This window comes from Paramormyrops kingsleyae, chromosome 5, assembly GCF_048594095.1.
Source record: "Paramormyrops kingsleyae isolate MSU_618 chromosome 5, PKINGS_0.4, whole genome shotgun sequence".
Lineage (NCBI taxonomy): Eukaryota > Metazoa > Chordata > Actinopteri > Osteoglossiformes > Mormyridae > Paramormyrops > Paramormyrops kingsleyae.
The window spans coordinates 17,367,231-17,385,602 of record NC_132801.1 but is presented as its reverse complement, the minus strand read 5'-3'; the positions used below and the strand labels follow the sequence as shown (position 1 = coordinate 17,385,602).

The 18,372-nt window shown below is 39.1% G+C and overlaps 1 protein-coding gene and 1 long non-coding RNA gene across 2 annotated transcripts in view; one reads left to right on the top strand and one right to left on the bottom strand.

Annotated features, from left to right (window-relative positions):
* Nucleotides 1–4,017: 4,017 nt before the first annotated feature.
* Nucleotides 4,018–4,989, bottom strand: LOC140590983 (uncharacterized). The gene is made up of 3 exons (XR_011991868.1): nucleotides 4,600–4,989; nucleotides 4,355–4,470; nucleotides 4,018–4,247 (listed from the first exon to the last, which is right to left on the bottom strand). It is a non-coding gene; the product is annotated as an uncharacterized lncRNA (long non-coding RNA).
* A 1,433-nt stretch (nucleotides 4,990–6,422) lies between these two features.
* Nucleotides 6,423–18,372, top strand: part of LOC111849613 (transmembrane protein 238-like) — a 42,356-nt gene continuing 30,406 nt past the window's right edge. Inside the window, exons 1-3 of the transcript XR_011991756.1 lie at nucleotides 6,423–6,920; nucleotides 13,451–13,518; nucleotides 15,468–15,564. The gene's annotated coding sequence lies outside the window, so the exon portion shown is untranslated. The remainder of the gene's footprint in view (nucleotides 6,921–13,450; nucleotides 13,519–15,467; nucleotides 15,565–18,372) is intronic.

Sequence of the window (18,372 nt, the reverse complement as noted above, 5' to 3'; positions counted from 1 at the left end):
AAGAATGAAGAAATAGGCGTAACTCAAAGTAATTTTAATCATTTTTATTAGAGGAAAGTAAAATGTAACTGTTAAAGCAGTCATATCTGGTTTAGTTTACGTGGACTTAACTGTCTATTAAAACACCACCAGTAGTTTAAAGTGTGATGTAACACATTAATACTGTGGATCAACACACATTATTTATCACTGGCTACCAAGAAGAATTAAAAATACATGAGGAAAATCTTGAATTTAAAGATGAATGGATGTATGTTTGCTTTCATAGCCTCTACAGTTGGCTTCCCTGTATATTTAATATGCACTGAGAAGCAATCAAACAACAATCAGTCAAATGTCCTTTGTCATATCTTGTGTGTATTTAATGTTTATATTTCAGATATAGAGATTCGGGTGTAAAGTCTGAAACAGTGGCAAAACACAGCACTGTGCGACGAATTTTACAAATGTGTATAACTTCAAACCTATCTACTAAGTCACTCTGGTATGAAGCATTTTAATTGCAGTTAGCTAGGGAAGACTCTCCACATGCACTTGAGAGAAAAGAAGAGCGTGGACTGGATAAAGTTTAAGAAATTGCTGTGATACCCTTAAAGAACACAGATCTTTGAACTGCGTTCATTGGGAATAAATGAAGTATCCATGGATAAAACCATTAATATAAGCAAAGGATAAATCCTGCTTGGGGTTAACATTTTATCTGTCCTGATGCCAACAGAACAGCGACAAAAGTTAGTTACGTGATGTATACAAATATAACCGGACAGCAATACAGTAGGGTGCAAAAATTTATTGAATGCACATTTTAAGTAGAGTACATTTTATCTGAGCACATGGCAGCCACAGTTCCTCTTCCTGCGCAGGGTTACGGGGATATTAATATCCCATAAGAGCAGCACAAAATAGGCTGCAAAAAGGCTGCGACAGGACGACTTCATTTGGGGCTGCCCTAGGTCTGGTGGTTGGAGACATTCTTACGTTGAACATGGAAACCAGGGCTGTGGAGTCGGAGTCGGAGACAATTTTGGGTACCTGGAGTCGGAGTCGGCAAAAAGTTAACCGACTCCGACTCCTACTAAATTTAAATGGGAATTAAAAAAGTAAGTTGAAATGTCCCAATTCACAAACAGTCATAATGAACTACTTCTCTGCTGTAAGAATAAAGCCCAATGCATGCAGTGAATAATGTTACCACAAAAAGAACATGTCAAGTAACCATGAAGCATGCTTTTCATTGACTGTATGCGTCACTATATGGGATGTAATGCACAGGTAAGGTGCGGCACCGCTTTCCATTGTGTCGTGTTCCACTGTTACAGGGAACTGTGAACCTTGCCTAAAGCCCCCCATACATTTACAGATGCACTGCCGATTTTTCGGCCGTTCAACGAGTCATCACGCGTCAAACGCCTGAAAAATCATCTGGTGTGTTCTCAGCTCCGTCGGCTCCCCTTCGCTATGCGCTAGTGAAGGGGGCCGAAGGAGCCGAGAACACAGATCTCCCTACCTGTCTCCAGCAGAGGCTCGTTCTGCTGATCAGCTGGCCGGTGAGTGACACAATGCACTAAACTTCCGGCTGGCTGACAGAGGAGACAGCCACTGCAGCAGACAGAGGCATCACATTACTTTGGATGGGGGCAGTGGTCGAGATTTTCGGCAAGCTGGATCTGCCCGTCCATGTGGACACCCTCAATCTGCGGCCGCCAATCAATTGCCGCGATTGTACACGCACATCGGTCGGTGGCAAAATCCTTGTTTTCATTGTGTTTGTCTTTAATCTGGCATTATAGTAGAGTCTTGGCTTCCTAGCCAGTAGTTCTGTGGTGAAATGACATGTATGTTGCCTTCCTTTCCTTCAATGGATGTAGAAAATACATTAGCATAGTATATACATACAGAGGAGTCGGGGAGTCGGAGTCGGAGCATTTTTCTACCGACTCCACAGCCCTGATGGAAACCATGTTTCCTTCAAATTCTGTGGTGAACAGAGCCAGCACCAACCATCAGACTAGTGTTACCTGAAGCATAATAACTCCTAATGCATCCAGCACCATTTTAACTCCTTAAAACTAAGCCCAGTACCTTGATGAGCATCTTGGGTATCCTGAGGAGGGATTTGATGAAAGTGCGGACCCTCCTATGTCTGGTGCCCAATCTGATTTTTGGGGCCTGGGGGTCTCCCTCACAGTCTGCATCACCTGAAAACAATAATGCAGGGTGAGTACAGGCCTTTGTACCACCTTCCTTTAACTTCTTCTTGAGCTTTGGCCATGGGCATATACTAATCACTCTGTCGAAAGGTGTGTGATCCGCGGGTGATACAGTACCTGTCTCAGCTGCTGTAGCTGGACTGCAGAAATCGTCTGGGACAGCAGGGGTGCATGTTTCCTGACCATGAGGTAGGTTGCGGTCCAGGTGGAGAAAATTCAGAATGATGCTTCTCCGCAAAGACTGTCCAGACTCACGTCGGACTTGCATTACGTGTACATTTTACTGCTGTCATGGAGGTGAGTATGACTATTTTTGTGCCTTTTAAGGTTTGTATAAGATGATCTTTATTTAAAACAGGGGTGGCCAATGTTATCCGCAAAGGGCCAATGTGTATGCGGGTTTTCGCTGAAACTCCCTAATTAGATTACTAATTAGAGGACTGATTGGCTGAAGAGTCCTCACACCTGGGTTTGAACAGCAGACCTACAGGTTATCACAAAAAACCTGCATACACACCAGCCCTTTGCAGATAAGATTGGCCACCCCTGATTTAAAACAAAAGGGGAGATGTATTGATATGTAATATGCTATGTGTAGTTCCACCACTAGTGGGCAGTGTGACATTTGGTTATAAGCCTGTTAATAGTAACGTGTGTAATGGCAGTTTCTTCAAGTAAAGGTTCCAACTATGCAGCACTGGTGTATGTGTCTTGTCAATACATCTGATCATCCAACTATATAGCCTAGTAGTTGGCCATTACTAGAAATAGCATAGGAACCCATGGACAGTATTTTTTTTAGCAGGCAAAAAAAAATCGGACCAAGATGGGACAGGAATCATTCGTTTTGGGATTGCGCGGTACAGCATTTGAAACATTATTTTGCATGGGATCGGGACGGTACAGGAATTTTTCGTGGCAGGGGAATGGTACCAGAGTGAAAATCCACTCCCGAGTCACCCTCTGGCCTAGACCAACCCGAGGCTCCTGAGCAGTATTCGGCTCTTTGAGTGCCCCCTTGTTGCTTTGAAAAAGAATGAAGAAATAGGCGTAACTCAAAGTAATTTTAATCATTTTTATTAGAGGAAAGTAAAATGTAACTGTTAAAGCAGTCATATCTGGTTTAGTTTACGTGGACTTAACTGTCTATTAAAAAACCACCAGTAGTTTAAAGTGTGATGTAACACATTACTACTGAGGATCAACACACATTATTTTTCACTGGCTGCCAAGAAGAATTAAAAATACATGAGGAAAATCTTGAATTTAAAGATGAATGGATGTATGTTTGCTTTCATAGCCTCTACAGTTGGCTTCCCTGTATATTTAATATGCACTGAGAAGCAATCAAACAACAATCAGTCAAATGTCCTTTGTCATATCTTGTGTGTATTTAATGTTTATATTTCAGATATAGAGATTCGGGTGTAAAGTCTGAAACAGTGGCAAAACACAGCACTGTGCGACGAATTTTACAAATGTGTATAACTTCAAACCTATCTACTAAGTCACTCTGGTATGAAGCGTTTTAATTGCAGTTAGCTAGGGAAGACTCTCCACATGCACTTGAGAGAAAAGAAGAGCGTGGACTGGATAAAGTTTAAGAAATTGCTGTTATACCCTTAAAGAACACAGATCTTTGAACTGCGTTCATTGGGAATAAATGAAGCATCCATGGATAAAACCATTAATATAAGCAAAGGATAAATCCTGCTTGGGGTTAACATTTTATCTGTCCTGATGCCAACAGAACAGCGACAAAAGTTAGTTACGTGATGTATACAAATATAACCGGACAACAATACAGTAGGGTGCAAAAATTTATTGAATGCACATTTTAAGTAGAGTACATTTTGTCTGAGCACATGGCAGCCACAGTTCCTCTTCCTGCGCAGGGTTACGGGGAGATGCCCATAAGAGCAGCACAAAATAGGCTGCAAAAAGGCTGCGACAGGACGACTTCATTTGGGGCTGCCCTAGGTCTGGTGGTTGGAGACATTCTTACGTTGAACATGGAAACCATGTTTCCTTCAAATTCTGTGGTGAACAGAGGCAGAACCAACCATCAGACTAGTGTTACCTGAAGCATAATAACTCCTAATGCATCCAGCACCATTTTAACTCCTTAAAACTAAGCCCAGTACCTTGATGAGCAGCTTGGGTATCCTGAGGAGGGATTTTATGAAAGTGCGGACCCTCCTATGTCTGGTGCCCAATCTGATTTTTGGGGCCTGGGGGTCTCCCTCACAGTCTGCATCACCTGAAAACAATAATGCAGGGTGAGTACAGGCCTTTGTACCACCTTCCTTTAACTTCTTCTTGAGCTTTGGCCATGGGCATATGCTAATCACTCTGTTGAAAGGTGTGTGATCCGCAGGTGATACAGTACCTGTCTCAGCTGCTGTAGCTGGACTGCAGAAATCGTCAGGGATATTTCTCTGCATGAAAGTGAAGTCTTTATGCTTTCTTGGATAAAACATTTCCTGACCATGAGCTGGGTTGCGGTCCAGGTGGAGAAAGTACAAAATGATATTTCTCCGCAAAGACTGTACAGACTCCTTGTCAGCAATGTCAGCCACCGGTTCAACGATGAAGCACCTTGATTTGCTTCTGTGTATGGTGAAGCTGTCATTAATCTTTTTGCCCCCCTGATCAAAAAATACCTCCACGTGCCAGACTGCCTTCATTTCGTTGCACATTTTACTGCTTAATTGATTAAGGATATTTAAAGAACTGAATGGAACTCGATATGATGCTGCAAAAGGTCGTTCTGAGACTCGGGAACTGCTCCTCAGAATTTATATGTGGCTATTGCCTACGTAGTCTTAGAACGCCTTCGTCACAATCGTCTCCATGGAAATGGAATTCAGCGGGACAGCGTCACGTGTGGCAAATGCAGCCAATGAGAGACCTAGTTGTGACAGTGATGGCTTGCCTAGGGGAAGTTTAACATAATAACATTTCCATCCTCACAATGACTTTCTTTGCGGTCCGAATCGATCCAATAACAAGGTTTCCTGTACCGATGCTGATAATCTGTGCCGGCCAGACAACCCTGCGACAAAAATCGGCCACGGACTGACGATGAGGGGAAATTTGACGATTTGGGTGAGGCGGGTTGCCGGCAGATTAATCATTACTTTCCCCTAGACTGGGGATGGGACGCAAATAATATCCAAAGGGGAGCAGCGGAACCGGGAATCATAATATATTTATAAATACGGTGGAAACTGCATATAGTGATCTCGGTAATAGTGATCAGTCGCATATATAACTCAAAAAGCAATTGGGACAAAATCATTACTGTACAAATTCTGTTTAAATAATTCGCGTATAATAATCAAGTAGTCCGCTTACAGTGTTTGTTTTGGGTCTTTTTAAACGTGATAACGTAAATTAAAACAGCGGTATTTTTTTTTTTTTTTTTTACTTTACTTTGATCGCCCTACTAGTACTTTACCTTGCGGTAGCCTATCTGCTTCTGACTATAGATACCCGAAGCACAGAAAACATGACAAGACAGTCATTTTCTCTCAGTGACAAATATAGGCTCATTAAAGCTTATGATAAGCTGCCAAAAACAAGCCACCGAGATGCAGCAGCGAAACTACAATAAGCCCTTTGAGGCAACGTAGCGTCCTGAAAATGCGCTGTTAATAAAATTGAATATTGAATATTTATGTACAGTGATACTGTATTGTATTGATATAGCCTATTTGAATAATACACATGCAGTTCAGTAATTTAATTTATACAGCACTGTAATTTGAAAATTGTTCGAAATAGCTAGCCTATACTGTACTTTGAAATTATTCATAAAATTAAGTAAATAGCCAAGCTGTCCATTTTATTGCCTTATGTCCATGAAATAAATATACAAATCTCAATTACATGGGTCTCTGCCTGAGACATAAAGAAGAAGAAAAAAATCGGTTATAATTAATGATTGTCTGCTTGTACGTGATCAATATATAAGCGGTTTCCACTGTAATTTATTTACAGATGTGATTCGAATAAATGAGTAATGTCGTTTAATTTATATTTTTAATTGGCCGAGTAGTCGTTTTTTTAAAATCTTCTCCTGTCTGCTATGTTGGTTGAATGCATAATCTATAAGACATACACGGCTATGATAATTAAATATTCATGATCGAATGGAAGCGGTCACCTGATTAGCGCGTGATGCGTGTGTAACGGCCGGCGCCAGTCAGTTTAAAACATGGAGTCAGAGAAAACGGCGTTGCAACGTAAAGTCGGAGTATATGATCCCTGCGTGACTTTTAAGGATCTGTTGGGCAAGTCCGCAACTTTAAAAAAAGTTTGTAAGATGGAGTAGAGTGCGATGGAGTACCAACTCCCTACGCTGCTTGTAATACGTGCAAAGTCATAGTCAAATATGCACCTGACTCCGGGACGATTAGCATGTCGAGACACACTTGTAGCAGCAGATCGCTTGGTAATGAAGTGCAGCGAGAAGTTCCAGAAATTGTGAAGATCAGGCTTAGGAACACGATGGCTCGCATGTGGAGGCAAGATTTGAGACCTTTTGTTTTTATAGAAGGACAAGAATTCATCGACGTGGCGAAGGAGTTGCTTCTCATCGGTGCGACTTGCATTGAGATCGAAGGAGTCTTGGCACGGAGTGTTTCTCGCCATCTCGAGATGGATTATGAAAAAATAAAGAAATTTGTAATAGAACGGCTCCAACAGGTATGCCTGCTTTCAGTATATCTAGGCTACGTGTTGTAATTGTTATGCTGGTCTAATGAAGTACACGTACTAGATTTGGAGTAGGCTTCACTCTAGTACTCTGTCAGCTTTTACGAGTGCTGGACCAATTATATGAATGACTGAACAGAATAGTGATGGGCCACACTTTGCTTATTAGTAGTTTATTTTAGTCAAACGCAGATTATATACACTTCTCGCACAAACGCATTTTGTCCTAATGCCTTCTTGAATCAGTGTGCACACGTGCGATCCTGCCCTATTCTGTTCTATCTTCCGAAGTAAACATGCCTTCAATATATTCTGGTTAATGTGTTGTGTGACCAGTTTGCCGCAAGGAGCCCTCGAGCCACGCGGGAAGCTCCTTGCTGGGAGTCGGGCTGTGGAAACTAAGGGTGCGTTCGACTTGGGCTTAGGTCTGTCTGCAGCTGACGTGTTGTGGAGCGAGATCTGCCGGCGGCTGCAGGGGTGGAGTATAAACTGACTGCAGCCAAGTCGGACAACTTCTACTTGTAATCTGCGAGAGCTGACTACAATGGCAGCACTGCCAGAAGATAACGATGAAAAATAAAGCAGCGCAACACTGCAGTAACTAACAATAAATAAACCAGTAACTTACGTGTACTATTAGAGCATTTATGTCATTTATTTAAACTTTATTTTGCCAGGTAAATTAACTGAAAACCAGTTCTCACTGCTTTACGTGATACTCGGGAGAAAGAGCAGATAACGCATCGGGACTTCCTGGGATACAACGTTATTCGTGTAACTAAACTCTTCAGCCAATAAGGGCAAAGTTCTGTCGTCATGGAGGCGGTTCCAGTTTGTGCAGCCGACTGAGAGGCGCTGCTCGATCTGTGTTGATGACTGGATGGCAAGACATATTCAGTCAGTGGTACATATGGATCGAAATGTTAACATACTTGGACTGGAGGATTTTTATGCTAAATATGATACTGTTTGCTTTACCGTCTATTGTGTAACCTCCCCGCGTTTCCATAGGTTGTGGTGGCTGTGTTATTGTTGCTGAAGTGCGGGTCCATATAAAGACTACATTAAAGAACCACTTCGTGTGAATCCGTCTTTCGTCGTTATCATTCGTCTCCGCGGTGCCTTGGTCTGCCCAGCGTTGCAATACGTTTTACTGTAATATGTTTTTATTGCTAATGGTAGTATACCTTTTGTAGATACTAGGTTTAGGTTGTATAATACAGATGTTAAATGTAAAAGTATATTTGGAAATATGGTGTATGTTCCACCACCCCCCCCCCCCCCCCCAAAAAAAAAAAACAATGTCCTGGTTTTTTACAAATCAAAGGTGGCAAAACTATACTTTATACATACAGTAGGTGAACTAAGCAGTTTGTGCTGCAACATTCTGACTTGCTGAACTTGGTCGATATCTTGTGTTTCTGAAGAAAGGCGCTTAATACTAGTTATGCTGAGGTGTATGGGGCACCAAGTGTCATTTTCCTGTACAAAAGACATTCTGTGCCACAAAAAGCATTATTTAATGACGAAATCCAGTAGTCTTGCTGAATTTTGTCCTCAGAATGACCAACTTCAGTTTCATTTTATCCAAGAAAGCATAAAGACTTTACTTTCATGCAGAGAAATTAAAAGGAATATTTCACGTTTTGGGCAGAACTGAAATTAGCACATTGCAGTTTCCTGGACAGAAAGCTAATGTATCAGTGTTCATGAATGCGACGGTGATTTCGTTCATAAATTGTATTTTGCCTTCTAAATACATTTATTTTTTGGATGAAATACATTTTTTTGTGTTTCATTGTAATCAACAGTAGTATTTAAGTGCAATTAAAGGAGAACGACAGATGAAATTTACAGGTAAATAGTAAAGTGATATTGCAACACAGCAGACAGTAGTGCAAAATTAGAGAGAAAAAAAATAGATTTTATGCTGTTAAAATGGTTTTGTTCTGTGTATGTTGCATGATGTCAGCAGGGATGACATGAAAGACACCTACACTGCATGTTCTAAAGATCTTTGTGATGAAACTGATGTTGCCATTGTGATTGAGGATCACGGAGGTATTGGCAGACTACAAGAATATCAGTAAAGCATGCTCTCATCTGATGGAACTCATATGTGCCCGTATGACTTACCCATTTGAGCTGAAATACACTTATGGAAAGTGTTCCAAAAACTATTTCTTGAGCTGGATGGGATGAAGATGTCTCCAGAAGTCCAGGCACTGCAGACCAAGCTCCTTGTATGACTGTTTTAGGATGTGTTCCACAAGGCAAGTTTTGCATTGTTTTTGCAAATCATCAACAGTTGAAATTGTAGAGAATCTTTTATTGTTTCCATTAGATAAAGGGTTGTTTAACCTGAGATACTTTGAAAAGAACGTTTTTGTATTTTTTTTTTTTATCCAGTTTGGCTTTTCATTTCCTACTTTGTGATTTCATTTTCAAGATCACAACATGAGGGGCGGCATGGTGGTGCAGTGGTTAGCACTGTTGCCTCACACCTCTGGGACCTGGGTCATGTGTGTGGAGTTTGCATGTTCTCCCCATGTCGTCGTGGGGGAGTCCAAAGACTGGAGTTGCCCCCCATCCAGGGTTGTTCCCTGCCAGGATGTGCTTCCAGGATAGGCTCTGGACCCCCCGCGACCCAGTAGGATAAATGGGTTGGACGATGGATGGATGGATCACAACATGCAAATATATGTTAATTGGAGTGGGTAGTGGGTGGGGCTGTGGATCACTGCCACACTTTCTCAGTGCACTTGCAGATTCTGTTGGCGGCATTTTCCTTGCCTGTACTAATGGTACACCGGCTTAAGTTAGCTACTTTTTGCAGATGTCAGTAAATCAATGAAACAAAGAATAGGGCATACACCTAATTGTAATTCTCTGATGATTAAAGGTGATTATTAAAAGCCCTAAAAGCACAATCTGTGCAACAGAACAATTAATTTGTTACCTTTTCATGATGAGTTTTAAGTAATTTCCTCATGCAGAAAACACATATTAGCATTGAACAGATTTGTTGTCACTATGAATTATATGGATTGCTTATGTCACTCCATTATTAAACAGAAGCACATTCCAGGACAGGCAGGATGAATGCTGTGATACCTGTAAACTGGACATGAAAGACTGAGAAGCAGCAAATACATAATTTTATGAAAAAATTAAGTTAACTGTAATTGTGATGATTAAAAATTTGATCACCTCCGCAACCCAAACCAGGAAAAGTGGTAGGAAAAAGGATGGATGGATGGATATTTGATCATTCATATCTACTAATATCAAAATGGATGACCATATTAGCTGTTTATATATGTAGGAGAAGAAAATAAATTACACAGGCAAATGTTATAAACTTAGTTATATCAATGGAAAGAAGTATGAAATGGAATAACAACAAAAATAGTACTAGTCAATTAAAGGGCATTAGTTTAAAAGTATCATTTATAAATCTGCACTTCTACTTTTTCCATTATTTAAAGACTTATTTAGACTCAGTTCTGTTTAAAATACAAGATAAAGAAGTATGCATTTTCAAATCTTAAAATATTTGGGTCGGTCTTTAAAAGTACAGTAAACCACATAGCAACTAATCTCTGTACAAATGTACATTTAATATTTATATAATTTATTTCTTTAATTACTGGAATGTTAGTTTTCCACTAAACACTTTGACACATCATGCTGTCCTTATATTATTTAAAATGTGTAGTCCAATACAAAAGAAAGTTGGGCAAAACCTTGTACGATTTCACTCATACTGCATGCCAACAATATTATTCCTAAGGTCATTCAAGAGAGACCACAGTCCTACAGGCTAGATTCAGGAAATGTGAAGGAATATGTCTGTGTTGAAACTGGTGTTAGCATGGTGGTTCAGTGATCAGCACGCTTGTCTCATACTTCTGAGACTAGAGTTCAAATCTCTACCCTGGTTCCATGTGTGTGGAATTTGCATGCTTTCCCTGTGTTGTGGGGATTTCTCTGTTCTCCCACACTGTGTTGAGTGTGTCCTGCAATGTGTTGTTATTCCCTCCCTTCTGCCTATAGCTTTCAGCATAGAATAAGCAGGTACCATACAGTAAATGAATAGATTGATGTTAGTTTGGCACTGATACTACTCAGTTGAGTACAGGCAAGTTTTGATGTTGTTTTATGTAAAGGAACACACTTTCAGGGTATCCTGTCATTTTAAACACTATTTAGTATTTTAATTCTGGTTTGTGTCAGCTTAGCCATTTCAACATCCATTTAACTTTAACCCAAACCTTAATGTGGGTCATAATGATTTGGCTCATCAGTGTGTGTGTGGGAGGGGCACATTAGGATATGAGTAACAAAATGTACAGTATGTCATTGCTAATATTAAAAACATGGACTATTTCATGGATTATATTCTTCTATACAACGTTGATTAATAATGCAATTTAGGCAGTTAGGATCCAATTTGACTCACAGTTTAGTTTTCATGGTGGGCGGGGGCATGCAATTCTTACTCGGGATAAGAGATGCAGTTTTGTTTCATGTGAAAAATTGAGTTTCTATCTTAGTAAAAGTAAAAAAAGTTTTCCTCATACATTTTTGTGTAAAATCATAATGCTCTGGTGATAACATGAACTGTATTTATTAATACAATATGCTTGTTTGTAAGACCGTAAAAAATAGATTATGCTTGGAATATTGGTTTCTCTACATAGCTAGCAGTAGACATTTATATAATCAAGAAAGGAAATTCTCAGCTCAGTGTTTCCCCTGCCATTATATTAGGGGGGCGCCCCACTCCCCTTTGAAGGTCAAGTTAATTTTATTTAATTTTATTTTCTATATAGCGCCAGATCACAACAGAAGTCATTTAAGGTTACCTTCCCTATAGAACAGGTCTATACATTGTCCTTTTATTAAACAAACTAAATAGCCTTATGTTATTTATCTTATTTACACAACAGCTTGTCATTTTTGTGTCTACACGGTCGCGCGTTTACAATTCTCCTCTGCTCCCTGTATTGCGCATGGTGCAGTTCCGCCCCGATACGTGCACGCACACACGGGTGAGCACACTCCCACCAGCGGACAGTGAGTGTGCGTCGGAAAATATGTCGCGTCAACCACCTGAAAAGCAGACAAAAATATTTGTGTTTTTTTGACTGCTGCCATTACAAGAAACACATGATTCCTGTCAATGTCCCTCTGCCCCCCCAAAAAGCTGTAAACCTAGGGGAAACACTGGAGCTGAAATTGTTTTCTTGCATTATTCATTCATTCATTCATTCATGCATATGTACTGTATGTGTGTGTTTGTTTGCCTGCTTGCTTAATTGGGTTGTTAATATCAGCGGCTGTTACATAAGACTTCCAGTCCCCTGCTAGTGTGTGCCTTGGCTGACTCGGAGTAGAGTTTGTAGTCACCTCCCATCAGCAGGCTCAACTGCCAATGTCAGTTACCATGGCAGCAGCATCTTAGTTGTCTCCACGACTACTGAATTGGGTGTTAACATAATCCCAATGTCTCTGTAAGTATTTGTTTGGTTACTCTGGATGGAATGTGATGGAAAACCACTCCAAAACCTCAATTAGGCAATAGTTAAATTATGATATGATTAATGGGGCCATAAAACACATTTTTTTTCTCTGTTTTTTAAACTTACATAATTGGAACATGCACCTCAATGGTTCCAACTACATAAGTTGCTAACATGAGCTTTTGGGGCCAAACCCCTGAACAGGACTTACCTTCTTAGCCTACTAGTACTACTTCTAAAAAACTCTGCAAATCAACGGCTGTCAATATATATATTTTTTCCACACCAGGTGCACTTTTGAAAGCTGCATACATACCCCTCATGAGAAAATATATGCTGCAACTTGTGCTGGTCCATTGGGCTTGAAAGTGGGCTGGTGTATGTTGCGTTTGGGGGCGTAGTTAAGACTGTTATGTAATAGTCAAGAATTTTAAATGAACCTGTTTTAGCTCCTTGTTTGACATACGTGGGATATATATAGCATCAGTGTTTGAGATTCATGGTATGTCAGTTCCACTTACCAAACTCTCCTTATTCAGTTATGCAGGTAAAATGAGATTTTCTTTCTATAGTTCCATTAACGGAGGACATATTGAGGCACAACAACAAACATGCAGTGAAGGTTTACAGGCGTCAATACCCATTCATTTTTTTCTCCATTAAAATACTAAAACTGTCTCACACTCTGATTAGTGTTCGTTTCCTTCTAAATATTAGACTTATATTTTGCATCCTCAAACTCATTTTATACAAATACAATGAAACATTCATTGACTTCTCCTGCAACACCATGATGATTTGCTCTATAATGAAATCATTTTATTTGGTAATCCTCCTTAATGCTATATAATTGTTTTGCAGTTTAACCTTAATCTAATCATTTTAATTCAGCAAGACTGATTAATTACGTGTAAGCAGTGGTGTATCTAGAAATTCTGGGCCCCCTGACAAAATATTACCATGTGCCCCCCTCCCACCTAATTTTACGTATTCAAGGGCCCCTGTCAAGTGCTGAGCCTCCTGATTCTTCCATGGTATCCATGCCCCCCCAGCACACCTGGATGGTAGGTAAGTTCAAAATGTAAACAATGATACGTAGTGTCTTAAGTATCCTCTAGAGTGAGTATGCAGTGGCTATGTGTCTCTTCCATTCTAATTTACATAGTTGCTGGCAAGGTGGAGGTTACATTTGGTGCAGCATGAATAATTGTGTAACTTGTGTATTTGTGAAATTTTGTATGACTGGCTACATTTTGAACGTGACTTTATTGTTTGGTTAAGTGCAATCATAGGTTTACCTCCACGTTGTGTCTTGCTGTGGGCGACCACACAGGAAGAGGGAGTTTCCAATTAGCTTTATGGAGGGTGAAGCAGGAGATCTACCATTCTGAACCTTCCTAGGGGGTTGTGGTCTACTTGACAACAAGCATTAGTGTAGAGATTGGAATATTATTATTGCTGATATTTTCCTAGTGTATTGAATGAAACATGTTGATTATAGGTATGGTATTATGTCTTCAGTGAAATATGAAATGGAATTGTTAATTGATTTTAATCTGGTTGTAATTGTCGCTGGGGTAGGGACCATAATTATATAACTGGGACGTAAAACTCCTCTGGGGAGAGCAGATGTGGGCAGGATTCAGGCAACTACTCTTAGAGCCCAATGGCTCTGAGCCTAGCTTGGGTATATTTTCTTAGTGAATTGAATTCTTAAGTGTTTGAAGAGTTTTTTATTTTATGTGTTTTGTTTATTTTTGTAGTTTGTCTTTTTTTTCTTTCAATCACTACTCAGTTGCATTGCTGGTAGTTTTTACATTCTGGTGAAGGAAACTTTTTAAAAAAAGAACACAGAGTGATGATTGTGTCTCATTTTCATTGTGTTTCATTGGGTTACTGGGCTGAACCATCAGAAGCAGTTTACTGAAAGGACAAAAACCATCACCAACACCATATTAATCACTTGTACTTTTTAAAAAATATATATTTTTATCCATGGCAGATACATTTTCCAATGTCAGTCACTAAGTTTAGCACCTCAAATAGGGGTGTAAAAAGTTGTCCATGATAAGTTTATTATTTTATTCATTTTTTCAGCAAATCCACACTTCAAGAGGACTCTATCTCCGTCACTGCTTTTAAAATCTGAAATCCTAGTTTTTGTAATGCAGTCATTTTCCAACAAAGACATTTTTTTCAAACATAGATATTGAAATGTAGAAATTGGACATTTACATCTGCATGTAAACACAAATGTAGAAATACATAAATGCTGTATTAGAATGCAAGAGGGGTTAAATATTTTAAAAATTCATAATTTTGTTCTGGTATTTCTGTTGGCTTTAAGTATTTATCTATTTAATTTTTTATGGCTTGTGACACAGTTTTTTTAATGCAACCCAGAAGAAAATGGGTAATATTTCATTAATGAGCTGTGCATAAGGCTGGCATAATCAGAAAGGAATAAAGTTCAGTAAGTTTCCGACACGCACGGTGATCATTTCATTTTTATAACAAAAAGTTTATTTTATCACATTTAATAAAACCAGGTAATCTGTGACATAACATTTTATTAACTCTGCAAGTTGTTGACCACATTCCTGAAACCCCTAGAGTGGATGATGTTAGTGTATTAATTGATTGAAATTACTTTTGAAAAACATCTGCAGTACAGCAATAGACTGTTCTAAAAGCCAAACTGGAACACAACGTAATCCTAAACTGCGTTCTTCAAAAATGCATTTTCGAATAATTACTAATTTAACACAATTACTAATGCTAATTGAACACAATTATGAACACATTTATATCATCCATCCATATTCTAACTTATTAGCCAGTCAGGGTTGCGGGATGAGCTGAAGCTTATGTAAAACAGTATATGCACAAGGCTAGAACATACCGTGTATGGGATGCCAGTCCATCGCAGGGCATATACACACCCACGCACAGTCACACACTATGGATAATGTAGATATAGCAGTTAGCCTAATTGCATGTCTTTGGACTGCAGGTGGAAATATCTGGACCTGTGGAAAACATGCAAATGCCACCCACACATAGTGGAGGACGGATTCCAGTCCCCTACTCTGGATATGTGGGACAACCGGGTGAGCAACCCTCACATTCGTATATTTTAAATCGATAAGGTCATCTAAAATACTGTGACCATTATGACACTAAGATGATATAGAATGCTTCAAAATTCATTCACCCATAAAGTTGGTTCTTCCAATGATTATTATTGCCTGGAGGAGCTGGATTTATTCAATAGACGTGTCAGCAAATCAAAGCTAACCCCACACACCAGATGTGTTTGCATTAAACTCATCAGATATTTATATCCAGATTCATATTAATGGCACCAAATAAATTATTTAGTTTTTTTTCCAGTTCTCTTGAGACCTATTGAAGTTCAATCCCACACACTTGTTGTGATGTAGCGTGGAATTAATCATTTTAACCAGTGACTTGCCAACAACAGCCCACTGGAATAACACCTCTTCTCCCTTTCAGATTTATGTATACTCTGTATGTATTTCTACACTATTGCTGCTGCTTGTGCAATTTGTATGCATGTATACATGCATGTATATGTATACATGTACATACATTTTTAATATGCATGGATGTGGTTTGTATAAAGGCAGGTGTATATATTGTTAATTTATTCAAAATATTTTGTTTGTTGGATGGATGACTGTCAGAAGTGTGAATGAGTAGTGGGAAACATTATTATTATTATTATTATTATTATTATTCAGCAACTTTAATTTGCGTTGAAAATTGTGAAAATACATTTCAATAATTTCATGAAAGTAAAGTCATTTGAAGGATATTTTGTGCATGAATGAAAATGATAAAGAAAGAGATGATGTAAAACATATGTCCTGGTAGTGTTTCTCTGTTCTGTAATGGTTGCTTAGTTGCAGCTGAAATGAAAGGTTGTGCAAATGTATATTTTTTTTAACCAAGACAATCTAATTTTAAATAATTTTGAAACACTACGTCTTCATAAATAATGGATGGTGTGTGCATGTGAAGTGGCAACAGATGGTATACAAATCCAAAAAAAGAGAGTATGGGACGAGCCTGTGTGCCACTTTCAAGCCCATTAATATTCTTGTCTTACTCTGCCCTTTCATGGGGGCTGAGATGGGACTACTTGGATAACCGGAGTACATGGCATTGGCTGCAATCCCCTGAATTGCCGGAAACCTGACCTGCAAGCTAAGCCGCTTCTAATCTCCTTTGTAAGCAAATCAATGTCTGTAATTGTTTTCTTTTTTTGTTTGATTTTTTTTTTGTTTTTTACGTTGTTGTTTCAACCACTAACCTAATTAGATGTTGCTTTACTTATTGCCTTAAATAAAGAGTGAGAGAATGAGTGTTGTCTGCGGCCCAGACAGAACCTGCTGAAGGTTAAGGAGGCAAATTGACAAAGCATTTCCTGTGAAATATTTTGTGACTCTTTAGGCGAAAGCCATTGCTTTTTCAGCACTTCGAGTTCTTTGAGGCTGAATCTTCAGTGACAAAGGGAATTTTTCCAGTTTGATTACAGCCATGCACCATGGCATGGTTAGAGATTAACATGATTCAATACCATTACTGGAATTTAACTTTGGAAGCTAAAACAATTAAATCCAAGTTTTTCGACATCAGAAGACAAATAAATTATTGATTTCAGCATTCCATTTTGTACACCCTAATTGTAACTGTCATTATACAATGCAACACTTGAAAAGTAACACTAACTCAGTGTTTAGTCATCCTGCATTTAAAATTAGTCTTCTGTTCTCTGAGACGGCAGAAAAAATACGAATTTCAGATTTGCAAAGCTGTTGTAGCTTTCAATATGTAAATGTGGATAAATCACACCTTGGGAATGTGAAAAACTCAGTCATTGATATGGTGCTGTATTGAAATCTGTGATGTATCACTAAGCCCTCCCTTTTATGGCAATTTCATAACCGTGAAGGAGATGAGAAGCAAACAGAGACAGTGGCAGGTGACAGCAGGATAGGCATAAGTGCTGGCAGCATTACTCTTGCCCCACAGCATGAGATTTATTTCCCAAAACAGTCCGGCTCATAAGTGCCCAAGATACATTTATTGAGTGTTAAGAGGGAGCCTGAAACATGGCTTTGTGAATGAAATGGCGCATGGCATCTCAACACTGTTTGTGCACCTACTCCTTCCACTGCTCAAAGCCGAGAGAGAGAGTGCAGAATGAGGAGAGAAATCGATACACTTTTCACTGAGCGTGCCTATTCATCAGCGTAAGCATGTGATACATAATATGTGTCAGACACCAAATGAACCTGGTCTATTCTTTGATTAGGAAAAACTGCAAAGAGTGTGCACAGGAAGGGACATTTTTTATTCTGACTGTCATATCGATATCCATCACACAGTGGAGGGTCTTGCAAACGTTTACCCTGTTTGTTCCAAGGGGATTGTCATATATTTGACACACCTTGCATTATCTGCTGTGCAGTAGAATGAGCAGTATCATAATTTAGGTGATACTGTGGTGAAACTTCACAGTCAATTCAAAGCTCTGTGGCAAATAACAAACCCTAATTTATGTCTATTCGGAGACATAATTGACATGCAATGCAGAAGCTTTTCCTTTAGAACACTCTGGACAAGCATACATGCATACAGAGGAGCAATCAAAAAATATGAAGAATCTGATGAAGAATGAATTAGCCGTATCTTAGTAATTAATTACACATATACACATATATCTTTATATAATTAGAACATGTGGTAACACTTTAGTTGAAGCTGTCATCTAAAATGTATTTCGGATACCTTCATAATGCAATATAATGGTTAGTACAATAATTAAGGATGCTTTGTCCTACATTATGAAGGTACCTATAGTGCATTATAGATGACAGCTTCAAAAAGCA